An 11,300-nucleotide genomic window follows, 5' to 3' on the forward strand; every position below is an offset into this window, starting at 1 on the left:
AAAAAACTTCCACATTTTGGTGTTTGGTTTGCTTTGGTTTTTGAAAGCTGAACATTGTGAGTTTGCAAAGTTTTATTTGAAAAAAAAAAAAGCATATTTTGAAATCGATGAATATTGGACATATCAGGCAAGGTATCTGTCATAGAGAAAGAGAAGGACGGATGCCACAGGACAAGGCATTCATCTGGAATACAGGGCCCATTTCTGGTCACCTCTGTGCAAGAAAGACGATTTCAAACTGGAACAGGTGCAGAGATGGAGCTACTAAGATTGATGAGAGGTGACTAAGAGAACGTGGCTCGTTTAGCTTAGTGAAAGGAAGGCTGAGAGGGGGTTTGCCTGCTCTCTAGAAATACATCAGTCGGGGTAAATGCTTTGGAGCTAAAAGACGATGTTGGTACAACAACAAATGGGGATGAATAAATTGAGGCTGGAAATGGGAAGAAGATTCCTGGCCATCAGAGGAGGGAGGGTCTGGAGCAGCCTCCCAGTGGAAACAGGGTAACTAGTCTTCCAAGCGAGCGCCTGTTACGGGACTTGATGAAGGGGATTACATGATGGTGTTGGCTCTGATAGCAGGAGCTGGACTCAATAACCCAGAAGGTTCCTCCCAAGTCCTATATTCCTATTTTGGGAGAAATCGTCTCTTTTAAAAAGGCCATTTTTGGGGGGTTGAAAAATGTTTTTGATGGGAAAATGTTCCAGCTACCCACATCCCGTCTGGGTCTTCCCCACAATGGGGCAAGAATAGTTGCAAGAATATGAAATATACCCACTTCCAATCAAACTCCCCTGGCTGATATTAGCTCTATTTTAGGTTCCTGCTGCCAAGGCGTATGTCACCAGCATCTGGACACTGATTTCTTTCCTCCCTATTTATGAAAACCTTTTGGAAGTGGAGAAATTGAAACCTGCTTCCTTCCCGAGCTAATGGCAGGACATAAAGGCCACCCTTAGGTGAGTGAGATTTGCAAGATCAGGTCGGAAGTGTGCAAAATACACCACAAAAAAGAACGACACCAAAGGCTGGGAAGTGAGGTTGTGCCAACACCTACCACGGATACGACGCCAAAGCTAGTTATAAACCCCGTGCAAGGCTGAGCTTGCGGGGATTTGAGTCTCTGACTCCCAGAAGCTGGGAGGGGAAGACGGGGTGGATAACTTCACCTGTCCTGTTCTGTACACTCCCCCTGAGGCTCTGGTACCGGCTGGCTGCTGGGCTAGATGGACCCGGTACGGCCATTCCTATGTTCTTCAAAGTAAAGGAGAAAATGGATACTTGTGACTTGGCTTAGCAGAATCTGATTTTTATTTTTTTATAATTTCAATGGATAATATCAACGTTTATTTTTTTATCGAGTTACATTTTCACAGTTGCGAGGGTGGGACGGATAATAATACTGTAATGACAGTAGATGTTGGAATTCAAACAATTAAAGCTTTATAACCCTTAAAACACCAATTGTCAACATCACGTGAAAATATACCAAATAAATTCCCTTAAATCAAACTCTATACATTCACAAGCAGCATTCTGCTTACTGTGCCGATCAGTACATTTAGATTAGTATCTATGGAAATATTTGTTGGTCTGATTACGTGTGTGTGAAATTGACGCTTGCCAACATTGACCGATAAAAATCTAATCCTTCAAACCTACTTACAACACTCACACAATGAAGCTGTTTCTCCCATCCTTTTAATTTAATATGTAAATAGTGTGTGGAGTTTGCTAAAACAATATAATTAGAAAGTTATGATCTAGATTTTATGCTGTGGTGATCATCAAGACTATGCTTCAGTCCCTCCCAGTTTGGCAGCTGAAGACCCGGATCTTATTTTTCAAGGCCCTTAGTGAAAGAGGCCTCAGCAGCAGTAGGAAATGGGCTCCCCTGGAAGAATGCAGATTGCATGGCCAAGGACAGCGAGTGAGAGCCCTGGGGACCAAGCATTTTCAAATGAGGGGATCCAACAGTGCAGCAAATTTCTGTCAGAGTCCCGAGTCTGCTCACTTTTCGGAAACCTCCCTACTTGATAAACAGGCTCGGCAGAATTCAATTTAAAAATAATCATCATTGTGATGGATAATAATAATGTTTATTTTTAAGCATTTTTTAAAAAGATTTTTTATCCATTTCAATTTTCATGGTTGCAGGAAATTGTGGGAGGGTGAGACAATAAACAGTGTTTATTGAGATTCAAACAAAGTGTATACGAATTGTCAACATCCGGTGTCAAAATACACCCAGGAAATATCCTTAAATCAAACTCTAAGAAGTTCTCCAGCAGCGTTTGTCTAACTTTGCCTATCTGTACATTTCGATATTACAGATGGAAATATTTCTTTGTTGTTTGGGTGTGTACAGTCACATTGATGTTTACCAACATTTTACCAATAAAAAAGTCTAATCCTTCCAAGTCTACTGATAAAACTTTCTCCAGGAAATTCTCCATTTCCAAAAGCACTACTAATACCTTACTAGGCATAATATGGTCTCTCAGATTACCCAAAGATTTCATCTGGGTCCAAGAGATGTTGGCCAAAGATAGTAGGGGGAACCCCAATCCTGACCAAACAAAAAAACAAACCCAACCACCACTGGGATCTTTAATGCCCATTCAGAACAGAGGGGGCCTCCCTATGCTGGGAATATTAATTAATCCTAGGAGGATGAAAAGCTGGGTAATTACTGCTTGAATTTTATTTGCTTCCAAGCATCTTAGGAACTTCATTATAATTAGCGATTCCCTCCAGCTACTTGAGTGGGAGCAAGGGCGAGCAATCCCATACACAGATGTGGTGCTGGAAAAAATCCCAACATTCATTCAACACCAAGAGCCGGAAAAACCTTAAGCAATGACTGGGAATGTATTTTTGACTGACTATCATCACTCAGGCTCTACGAGGTGTTTGAAGATGAGGGGTGGTGGCTGCCAGTCTGGATAGAATATAAAAGAGACACCAGCCCCAGCTCTCTTCATTCTTGCTTGGTTGCATTTTCAGCGGTTCCATTTTCTTGGTGAGCCAGGTAAGTCCGATTTTAAGATATCCTGTCCACTTTAATCTCTCGCCTTCGTGAAGCAATGTTTAAAAGCTTAGTTAAACTCAGAAATAGCCATGTTACCTAGAAGAACAGAGAAACCAAGAAGGACCAGGTATCTCTTCCTACCCACATTAACGGTGGGTTAGAATAGAATTAACTAATAGTGTTACTTATTTCAGTGACTAAAGGTCCCGACCGAGGTCAGGGCCCCATTGTGTGAGGCACCCCACAAACGCGTTCCTGCTCCAAAGAGCAAAGTTAGTGCAAAAATGTAGCAGGTGAATGGACAGAACAGGGGTGGGTGGGAGGAGGCAGGATGGGCTAACTGGAGTACAAACATGTTGTCGTGCTGTAGGCTGTATCATCTGCACGTAATACAGCTGGCCGCTTCCCTGGTTGTTTTTGCCAAGCAGTGCCATGGAGATAGCCTGGCACACAGTTAACACTTGTTTGTCTGGGACGACCTTTCATAGAATCATAGAAACGTCGGGTTGGAAGGGACCTTTAGAAGTCATGAAGTCCAGCCCCCTGCGCTGAGGCAGGACCAAGTAAGCCTAGACCAGCCCTGACAGGGGTTTGGCCAACCTGTTCTTAAACCTCCAATGATGGGGATTCCACAACCTCCCTTGGAAGCCGGTTCCACAACTTTACTCTTAGAGTTAAGACGTTTTTTCTAATACGTAACCGAAATCTTGCATGCTACAGATTAAGCCCATTACTTCTTGTCCTACCTTCAGGGGGACACGGAGAACAATTGATCACCATCTTCTTTATAACAGCCCTTCACATATCTGAAGACTTATGAGGTTCCCCCTCAGTCTTCTTTTCTCAAGACTGAACATGCCCCGTTTTTTTTAACCTTTCCTCACAGATCAGGTTTTCTGAACCTTTTCTCACTTTTGTTGCTCCCTGCTGGACTCTCTCCAATTTGTCCACATTTTTCCTAAAGCGCGGCACCCAGAACTGGACCCAGCACTCCAGCCGAGGCCCCCTGAGTGCTGAGTAGAGCAGGACAATTACCTCCCATGTCTTACGTACGACGCTCCTGTTAATCCAGCCCAGAATGGTATTAGCCTTTTTCACATTGCTGACTCATAGTCAATTTGTGAGCCACTAAACCCCCCCCAGATCCTTTTCAGCAGTTCTGCAGCCTAGCCAGTGGTTCCCCATTTTGTAGTTATGCATTTGGTTTTTAATTCCTACGTGTAGTACTTTGTACTTATCTTTATCTTATATTTATTATCTTGTTGATTCCAGACCAATTCTCTAATTTGCCAAGGTCATTTTGAATTCAAATCCTGGCCTCCAAAGTGCTTGCAACCCCTCCCAGCTCGGTGTCTTCCACAGATTTGATAAATATACTCTTCACTCCCTTATCCAAGTCATTGATGGAAACATGGCAGAGTCCCTGATCCAGAACTGACCCGTGCAGAACCCCACTGAATATGCTTTTCCAGTTTGACAGTGACCCACTGATAACTACTCTGGCCTTTCAACCAGTCGTGCTCTCACATTTCATCTAGGCCATATTTCCCTGATTTGCTTATGAGGATGTCAGGTGGACTGAGTCAAAAGCTTGACTAAAAATCAGGACATATCATGTCTACTGCTTCCCCCCATCCACTGAGCCAGTAACCTGCTCAAAGAAGGAAACTAGGTTAGCTTGGCATGATTTGTTCCTGACAAATCCATGCTGGCTATTCCCTATCACAGCCCATTATCCCCTAGGTGCTCACTAATGGATTGTTTAATCATTTGTCCCAGTATCTTTCCAGAGATCAAAGTTGGACTGACTGGTCTATAATTCCTCGGGTCCCCTTTTTCCCTTTTTAAAGACAGGTGCTTCGCTTGCCCTTCTCCAGCCCTCTGGGATCTCATCTGTCCTGCAGGAGTTCTCAAAAATAATGGCTAATGGCTCTGAGATTGCTTCAGCTAGTTCCTCAAGTACCCTAAGATGAACTGGTGGCTTGAATACATCTAACTTATCTAAATATTCTTTCCCTGATTCTTTCCCCGTTTTGGCTTAGATCTTGGATGCATCATCTGTAAGGAAGGAGGTGAACGTTTTGGGTTGCTAATTCCAATGTTCATGAATGTAGCATTAGTTAACCGCTTTTGTAACACAACTCAGTTTTAGCTGAGCTTGCATGCGTAGCAAACCCTGTTAGCATCACAGGCCAGATCCTTAACTGGTGTAAATCAACGAGGCCCCCTTGGTGAAAGAGGTGGCACGGTTCATTGGGGTAGGGGACTGGATTGGGGCTCAGTGACTCATCTGCTGGCTGACCTTAGACAAGTCACTTTCTAGCTCTCTGCCTTGGTTTGTCTTGTCTATTTCAACTGTAAACGCTTTGGGGCAGGGATTGTCTTTTACTATGTACAGCGCCTAGCGCAATGGGACCCCTCGGTACTACAGTCCTGCAAATAATAATAATATTGGCCTTAGTGGAGCTCTGCCCATTGGCACCAGATGAGGATCTGGCCCCGGTTGTCTTTTGCTAATAGAGGTTCTTTGCCCATCAAATGATCGCCGTGAATGAATGCTGGAAGGAGTGTGGGGGTGTGGGAGGGGGACTTCAGGTTTTAGACACTCCAGTTGCTGCTACAGGTCTCCCTCTCCCCTTTCAGGTTTCTCCAGGAAGATGCTGACCCCGCTGGAAGATGCGGTTGGCACCATCATCGAAATCTTCCACAAATATTCGTGCAAGGAGCCTCATCATGACAAGCTCTCCAAGGGGGAACTGAAATGCCTGATTCAGAAGGAGCTTGGGAACTTGCTGCAGGTAAGTCAGCCCAAGATGGGTGAGCTTGTCCTGCCCGGGAGGAATGGAAGGACATTTCAGTGGGCAGGGACTGGGTCAATGGGCCGGATTCTGCTCTAATCACACTGGTGTGGCCCACATGAAGGCAATTTCCTTCAGCGTCCATAGCGTCAAAGCAGCTAGACACTGTTCCCAGACATTCTGAAGTTAAAAGCCGCTCTATTTTAGTATTTCGCCTCTGTCTGCTGCCTCCCATCTTTATTCCATTAAAATCCTGACACAGGACGAGATTCTGAGCTCCCTGTGAATCTGGAATAACCCCACTGACGTCAGCCATGCAGCTGAGGCCAGAATTTGGTCCCCGCTCCCCGGGCAGTCTTGGGAAAAGGGTGCTCCAATAAAAATTGCTGCGTCCTGTCTCAGGGTTTGCACCTCTTTTAATCTGAGGGTGCTATTGGCCCTGATTCTGCTGTACACCAGAGCAAATGAGGAGTCGCTTCAGTCAAGTCAATGGAGTTACCAGGGTGTAAGATTGGAACCAGCCATACAACAGCTGGTCTCTCTGGGACAGGAACAGTCCCGTGGCTTTTGCTTGGAGACATCAGCATCCGCCCCAGAGGGTTTGGAGGAAATCATCAGGTTTAGGAGCTTGTGGCATAATTTGCATTTCCAGAGCTGGTCAACATTTTCCAGATGAAACATTTTTTTAATCAAAAAAGGCCTTTTAAAAAAACCCAACGTTTTCTTTTGAAAAATGGTTAATGATGCACAAAACTTTACATATTTTGCCAACAAGGGATGCCTTTTTAAAAAAATGGAAAATGTGATAACGATGCTCTTGACAATTTTAGAGGATGGCAAAATTAAAGACCAAATCGACATGCAAACATCCAAATGTCACCATGTTTCACGCGGCTAGTTTTGCATTTTTCAGGCGGCTCTAATCAGCCCTCTTCCTAGAAAGAATCTGCTGCAAGTAATGCCATGTCCCCCCTTCCCACACTTTCTCAACAGCATCCGAACGACCCGCATGAACTCCAAAGCATATTTGATGAGCTGGACGTAAATAAGGATCACAGTGTTAACTTTAAGGAGTATATGATACTGATAACCACATTGCTCATTTGTACCCATGACAAATTACACGACAACTAGAAGCATCTTCCCCATCCTCCAATGTAACCAGGGAAAAATCTTATAATTTGTAAAAAAAGATGAATTGACTAGCACAGATTTCTTTCCACTGTGTTACAGTGAGATGTGAACTATCTGCTTATATGACAGATGTAATGCCATGGGATAATCAGATGAGATAATAAAGCTTCATTAAAGCTCTCAGTCTGGTGTTATTATTTGTCTTGCAGTAATGCCTAGAGACTCCAATCAGGATCACGGCCTCGGCCCTTGTTCTTCTGTTTCTGCAAGCTGATTTTCATGATTAGACCCTTAGCAACGCGCCGAGTCCCGGGGAAATCAGTGGGGTGCAGGGGCTGTCCGAGCAGATCAGCTTGCAGAGAAGCCAAATTCGAGACAAGGAAAACGTGGTTTCCTTGCACTGCATTTCATTGATTCGTGGATGTTGAGGTCAGAAGGCACTAAATAAAGGCCAATTATTTTGGTGGCTAAATGGGAGTTGAGCTTTTTTGAAAAAAAAATCTCCCCCCTAGTGAACCGGTCCCAATTCACCCAGTATTCAACAACTCCTGAATCCCAGTCTAGTGTCTTGACTGCAAGACACTCTTTCCTCTTCACTATATAGCGATACACACGGAGAATGTACTCAGCGCTTGGAGGAAAGACTCTTTGTGAATATATCTTTATGTTGCATGTGGCTGATGGTGGGCAAACATGCCTTGTTAGACCGGTTGCAAACAGAAAGGCAGAAAAATTCCAGTTAGGCGCAGGAAAGAGCAATTGGAATGGTCCCCGTTCAAACCAGAGCGAGGCCGGGTACGGCCTGTTGAGTCTTGCTAAGAATGCTGCCTCTCCGGTAACCCTGCTGCTCCCCGCAGCTCAGAACACAAAGTGACAAATGCAATTTCCCGAGCTCAGCCCCAAATGCTGCAACTGGTAGTTAGCTGACAAACCTGTTGAGAAATGGGGCCCCTGCCAGCTGTTGCAGGCTTCCCACTTGTTTGGGTTGTGAAATGAGCTAGCCGCCTTTGATTTCAGAAGACCATTTTGCACTTCCCCAGAGCTTTGGAGCGCAATGCCCCTTACAAACAGTGATAAATTCAGCCTCACAGACTCCCCTGTATGCAGTGTTGGTGTAGCCATGTTGGTCCCAGAGACACGGTGGGGGAGGCGATATCTTTTATTGGACCAACTTTTGTTGGGGAGAGAGACACGCTTTCGAGATACCCACAGCTCTTCTTCAGACCTGGGGAAGAGCTCTGTGGAAGCTCAAAAGCGTATCTCTCTCCCCAGCAGAAGTTGGGTCAGTAACAGATCTGGCCTCCCCCAGCGTGTCTCTCTAAACTCCCCGCTCACATGTAGGCAATTGAATTCAAGAACAAGGTCTCTACTTGGGTTGCTTATTCTATAACCGTCCCTTCTGCAGGGGTTCCTAGACCTTCTGCTGCAGCAGCTGGTGCTGGCCTCTGTCAGCCTCTGGGCCGAGCCAGTCTGGCTATTCCTATGTCCTCCATAAGGAAGCCTTATTGTCCCTGTTTTACCTGTCCAAGGCCCAGAGAGATGCAAAGTGTTGGGTGCCCCTGAGAGATGCCGATCTCTCTCAATTCCCATGGCCCTAATGGCAACTGAGGGGGCTTGGCATTTTTTGCAGGATCATGCCATAAAAAGGTCTGGTTTTCCAAAGGGGTGGGCACCCACCGCTGCACCTTAAACCCCAAGGGAATCAAGCCAGTGTTTCCAAAAGTGGCTTCTGGTTTTGCATGCCTTGATGTTTGGACACTCCACTTAAGACCCTTTCGGCGTGATTTATGGGAGTGCCAGTTGAAGTCAACGGGAGCTCCAGGTGCTCTGAAAATCAGGAGCTAGATTTTCAAAAAAGCTGAGATTAGCTAATGGTCAGCACCCGCAATCAGGGCCAGCTAGGAGCCCCAGCCACGGATCAGGACTCCATAGCGCTAGGAGCTGTACAAACAGAACAAGAAGCCAAAAATGGAAGCACCCATCATTAGAGGCCTCTTAAATATTTTGGCCTAAGTGACTTGCTTAAGGCAGCAGAGTTAGGAATAGAACCCAAGTCTGCTGACTTAACTACAAGTCGACCCTTCCTCCTCCCCTACTGAGACGGAGAATCATACCTGGGATCAAGCCCCCTTAACGAGATCTTGTGAAACAAACAGTCTGGGCTGGGTGCACGTACCGCCGCCCTCCGGATGTGTTGAGGGGGCCATTTCCTTTCCAGCACAGAGCTCAGAATTAAACCGCGGTGGATGGGATGTGGCAATAAATCAGCACTTTGCTTGGAAAAAAACAACCCCGTCATTTCAGTCTTGCAGCAAATGAATGAGAACGCATTAATGTCAAGCCTGAGGATGAAGAGAAATAGGCTGGTGATATTGTGCAACAGGGAGCAAATGCCACCACTCATTGTAATGACACTTTACTAACGTGGATAATTTATTAGGCCAAACACGCTCTGAAATCAGAATAATTAGCCAGTAAACAGCCTGATAGCTGCAGAATGGAAATCCAGGACCAGTAGTGAAGGCATATGTAGCATTAGTGCAAATCACGGCATGGTGATCCTGGACAATGTAGGGCCAGATTCACAGCTGCTATCAGCTAGCATAACTGGTTGGGATGATTTAGTTGGTGTTGGTCCTGCTTTGAGCAGGGGGTTGGACTAGATACCTCCTGAGGTCCCTTCCACCCCTGAGATTCTATGATTCTATGATAACGATGCTGATCTACATCTGCTGAGCACCTGGGCTCAACTCTGGGAAGAAGGTTGGTCTTACGGATGAGGCACCTGGCTGACAGCTCAGGGGCCATCGGGTCTTTTCTTGGCTTTGCTGCAGACTCTCTGTGACTGTGGGCAAGTCTCTTTCCCTCTCCCCCATCTGTAAAAAGGGGGACACTGCCCCTTCCACCCCGTGGAGTGTGAGCGCTTTGAGGCAGGGACGGTGACACTCTGGATCTGCGCCCAGCCTACGTGCTGCCAGGGGCTGACATTCAAAATCGCAATCTTTACTAGGGTCCTCAGCAAAGGGGCATTGAGACGCCCTCCAGCTGCTCCCCATCGCAGTCCCTCTTCTTTCTTAGAGCTGCTTTGTGCTACTCCGCCACTGCGGCGTGGCCTTAGAGACCGTCTGCTGGGCCTGGGAGGGTCACCGTAGGGTGACCAGACAGCAAGTGTGACTAATTGGGACGGGGTGGGGGGTAATAGGAGCCTATATAAGAAAAAGACCCAAAAATCGGGACTGTCCCTATAACATCAGGACATCTGGTCACCCTAGATCACTGTCCTACAGGGAGATCCCTGACAGTGTCAAACCATCCCAGCAGCTCAGATCTCCTCAGGGCTGCCCGGGAACGGCCTGGCTCAGGCCCAGCCCAGGAGGCAGGAGGGGGCTTGCAGACATTACTTCTTTTTGCATGCCGTGACTGACAGCAGCCATGATCCTGAAGCTGATTGTACAGAGGTGGAAAAGTAAATCGAGCAACGACCCTCTGACTTAGCAGCCAGGAAAAGATCCCCCGCCAGGAGGTCCGTGACTTACTGTGACTGCAGAGAGGGGACGATGGCTGGGAGTTAGGAAATTGCACTTACAGCAGATGTGAATGCAACGGAAGGCGCTACGGTGAAACAAGCCGATGTGCAGCCCCGTTTAGCAGACGACGTGTGGTGGAGCTCCATTTAGCAGAGCCCTTGCGATGATCATTCCAAGGCGGGTGGAAATAAAAACCTTGTGAAAGCCGAGTTAATCCACAGGGGAAGCATTTTGATATAAGGCCACCAGAAAATCTTGCTTCGCTTTTGACCTGAGAGCCCTCCAGGCAAGTGCCACGGTCTCGTCTCTGCAAACAGTGGAGTGCTGACAGCTTGAAAAACCCCACTGAGCAAGGAAACTCCTTTTGGAAAGTAAAAGTAAACTTTTCAACTTCTGCTGGCCGCTGGGGATTGGAAACGCAGTTTGGGTCAGGGAGAAATCACTGGTAAATTAGAATTATTATCGGCTGTTGTAAATCAGCAATGCTCCATTGAAGTCAATGGGGCTCGGCCACGTTGAAAAAGGCCAATAACAATAGGGGCCAATCACATTTGGGCATCGGGCCCATGCTATTATTTATATACAGTAAAACCTAACGGCCACAACGGACACCTTGCGAGGTGCTGTCCATGCACATAAGAGAATCCCTGCCCCAAAGAGCTTGTAAACTAAATAGACAAATCCACCCAATTGTGGAAGAAAGACAGAACTTTATCCTCATGTCACAGATGGGGAAACTGAGCCGTAGAGAGATCTAGAGGTGGAACCGGACCCCGGACCTTCTGGCTATTACCCCAGTGTCTTAACGACAA

The 11,300-nt window shown here is 46.3% G+C and overlaps 1 long non-coding RNA gene across 2 annotated transcripts; it reads left to right on the plus strand.

Annotated features, from left to right (window-relative positions):
- Positions 1 to 904: 904 nt before the first annotated feature.
- LOC117889203 lies at positions 905 to 7,133 on the plus strand. Of its 2 annotated transcripts, XR_004648415.1 has the most exons (4): positions 905 to 957; positions 2,898 to 3,029; positions 5,673 to 5,827; positions 6,821 to 7,133. It is a non-coding gene; the product is annotated as an uncharacterized LOC117889203 (long non-coding RNA). The 2 variants fall into 2 exon arrangements; XR_004648414.1 differs by lacking the exon at positions 905 to 957 and having other exon boundaries at positions 2,758 to 3,029.
- The last annotated feature ends 4,167 nt before the right edge of the window (positions 7,134 to 11,300 follow it).

The sequence above is a fragment of the Trachemys scripta genome, chromosome 16 (assembly GCF_013100865.1).
Source record: "Trachemys scripta elegans isolate TJP31775 chromosome 16, CAS_Tse_1.0, whole genome shotgun sequence".
NCBI classification, from domain to species: Eukaryota; Metazoa; Chordata; order Testudines; family Emydidae; genus Trachemys; species Trachemys scripta.